This window comes from Mastomys coucha, unplaced genomic scaffold (assembly GCF_008632895.1).
Source record: "Mastomys coucha isolate ucsf_1 unplaced genomic scaffold, UCSF_Mcou_1 pScaffold12, whole genome shotgun sequence".
Classification (NCBI taxonomy): domain Eukaryota; kingdom Metazoa; phylum Chordata; class Mammalia; order Rodentia; family Muridae; genus Mastomys; species Mastomys coucha.
The window spans coordinates 86,019,433-86,023,134 of NW_022196894.1; positions in this window are offsets into that span (position 1 = coordinate 86,019,433).

A 3,702-nucleotide genomic window follows, 5' to 3' on the forward strand; every position below is an offset into this window, starting at 1 on the left:
ACAGACATTTTATGGAAAACCCAAAAGATGACACTAGGATGAAAACCTGGTGAAACTTAATGGAAAAAAAAGTTCCATGTTGATGATTATACATGTTATAGAAATTATGTAGACTTAATACACTCACTGAAACCACAGTCTAGGAAGGATGGCTTCTAATAGGAGTGAAAAAGAGTTTCAAGATGACAGACAGAAATAAAGATGGCTATCATGGAGTCCACTGACGCCTTCACTGGCATGCCAAAGAGGGCAGCTTTATTAGCTGGTTGAACCTTATCATAAACTGGTAACCATCTAAAGATCCAGGGTCAAGTCCATACATTTGAAGAAATTTTAATTATTTATTATGTATGTCATACTGAACTGCATTTATAAATATTGCATAATGAATTGTAATATTTATGAATTGCATAAATATTGGGGTAGAGTTTTGCTTGGCTTACAGCATTGAGCAGAAGGTGGTGTACATGCAATTCTTTAACTCTGCTATGTCTATGAGATGGGAAGAGTGTGACAAACAGGAATACTTTTCACTTCCCCTTGCATTTATAAAATGTTTGCACTATGGAAAGTGGTCTTTGGAGTATGGAATAAAGTTTCCTCTTTTATAAAAAAAAATGGCCCATAGATGCTTATGTTTTATTTGGGAGGCACAAATTGTTACCTATCAATACAGTATCATTTTAGAAACAGCAGAATCATTAGTGTATCTCTAACTATAATTTTTAAAAGATTTAATTGTGCACTATAACTTACATTTCTCTGGAGTGTTGTGCTATGCTAAAAAGTCACAGCACATGATTTATTAAGTGTGTTTTTTACTTAATGGAAATTCATTGTGGTAGATATCAATGAATTCTTGCAATCTGGGCTGACCTAGAAGGCCTAGCATTGTAGAGGACAGGGACCTATTTCACTTTGGTGTTCAATATTGTCATTAATAGCATGGCAGAGGATGATGTCGATTACATGTTCTCGATGATCAGAGGAGGGAATCAACTTTCTTTCTCAGTACTATTTCCCTCTGTTTTTAAGCTTAAATTGCACACATAAAGTTGAAACTTTAACCCTGAAACTTGCTTACTGAATTTTCAACTCTCATTTTTAAAATTCTCCCCAGGTCTGACATATCTTTACTTTAGATGCATACCAGTAGGCTTCAATTTGTATATAATGTTATATTAATTAGATGAAATATATATATATATATATACAGAGAATTTTTATTTATGTGATATAGAAAATACCAGAACATGTATTTTATACTTCTTCACTTTTACTTTGAAAGTTTCCTTTTCCCATAATAATTTATACTGGTATAGATCAGTCCTTGTAAAATTTTTATTAACATCACTAGATTGCCCTTTAGTTGACTCACCCAAAACAGACTTATTAATTTTTTCTCTTTAAATTCTTTTTAGGTGGATAGATTAGAACTTTGTTTTAGTTTTCAGTGTCAAAGGAGTGTTAAAAGCAGTACCAACAATGCTGCTTTATCCATGTGGTTATATTCCAGGACTATTAGGACATGCTTGAAATATTGGATGGACATTCAGTTGGCACCTTTGAAACCCTTACATACACAAAGACCCTACTGGTCTCTGGCACAACCTGCTGCCCATGAAATGATATTTGTAAGTTTACATATTACTCACTTTAATGTATTTGACAAATAGATGCTAATAAGAATATCTTATGTTCCTAAGGAAGAATTACCAATGGGGTCTAACACAGTAACTACTTTACAGACAATGTATATTTCATGTATTTGTAATTTCTTGCTCCTATTGTTTGTTTCTCATCAAGATGTTGGTGTTTTCTTACTTTACTTTGAAATAGTTAGAAAAGTAATTCTGTGGAGCATTTGCTACATATTTTCTCCTAATTCTGCTTCACATAACTTGCTTGTTTTTATTTAAGAGAACTTTTCTTACCTATGATCTTTGAACTAATATCCTATATTCTCTCTCCACTTTAATCCACTGCTGATACTCCTTGTTTGCACCCCTCCTCCACTCAAACTCAGTGACACTTGGGTTCCCATTAATTTACCACCTCACCTCACTTCACCATCCTATCTCCGAACCCTGTCATTTCAACATTCAACATCACTCCAAGGCCAGCTTTTCCAGAGAGTGTTCTGTAATTTTTCTAGTTAGAAGTGATGCCTCCCTCCTCAGAAAGTCTTCTATTGTAGTTAAATGGTTGAGATAGTATTATGTTTGTTTCAGTATATTACTCCTCTGAACACTTCTCCCTAAATCTCAATGTTATCAAAGAATCCTACTTAAGGTCTCAAAGAGTTTGCAGAGATAAAAAAATATATCTGAGCAACTGAACCCTCAATTAATGCGCACAAAACAGTGCTCAAGTATTTGAGCACCTATGCTTTGTGAAAGGAATTAAATTGGTCCTGTGTTGTCAATGTTTGGCTCCAAAAGATAATGTTTTGGTAACATAAAACAGAATTCTCTGAAAGCTGAGTCACTCACAAGAATGAGGAAGATCATCATCTCCAAATATCTTCTAGCAAAATCAAGGCATCTTTCTGAAGCCTTTCTTTTTTACGCATGCACTTACTATTTATTAAAATGCTAGTCACATGGATATAGTTTGAAAGTTTTCAATTTGGACATTAGCTTACCTATTTTTAAAATGCTAAAAGTACAATCCAAAGTCTTTCAGGATAGGCAAGCAGTCCATCACTTAGTTTTACCTGAGCCATAAGTTATTGGCTATCAGTACCATTGAATCCCCCAAACATTCCGGTCCCCTATTATGTCCAGCACCAAGAACCATTTCCCTTTATATGTTTCACTTTTTACTTATAGAAATGATCCCCTGTCTATTCTAGTTTTTTTTTTATTAGATATATTCTTTATTTACATGTCAAATGATATCATTCTTTCCCTGTTTCCCTTCTGAAAAAAATCAAAACCCTGTTTCCTTCCCCTTCCCCCTCCTCGTCAACCCACCCTCTCCTACTTCCTGACCCTGGCATTCCCCTACACTGGGGCATAGAACGTTCAAAGGACCAAGGGCCTCTCCTCCCATTGATACCCGACTAAGCCATCCTCTGCTACAGATGCAGCTGGAGCTATGAGTCCCACCATGTGTATGTACTCTTTGGTCGGTGGTTTAGTCCCTGGGAGCTCTGAGGGTACTACTTAATTCATATTGTTGTTTCTCCTCAGGGGCTGTAAACCCCTTCAGCTCCATGGGTCCTTTCTCTAGCTCCTTCAATTGGGGACCCTGTACTTAGTCCAATGGATGACTTTGAGTCTCTACTTCTATATTTGTCAGGCACTGGCAGGTGGTGAGAGAGGGCAGTTCAAATACAGTCAGTGCAGTGCACACAGTGCAGTTGAGTTCAGTCAAATCATTCTGTTCAATTTGTACAGTTCCTCAGTGCAGGTCAGTAGAGACAGTTGGAGCCAGAGAATAAGAAGCAGCCAGAAGATTAGAATTAGAGTTGCTAGAGATAGTCAGTGACTTCTGACTCTTTCTACTCTCCAGTAACTCTTCCTCACTGGAAGAAGGCAGCTTGTTAAACTTTCTGGCTGTCACAGAGCAGTTTGGTCCATTTCTAACCAGTAAAAGTTTTTTTTAATTAGATATTTTCTTTATTTACATGTCATACAATATCTCCTTTTCCAGTTTCCCCTCCCCCCCCAAAAAAAAAGAAGAAGAAAGAAAAGAAAG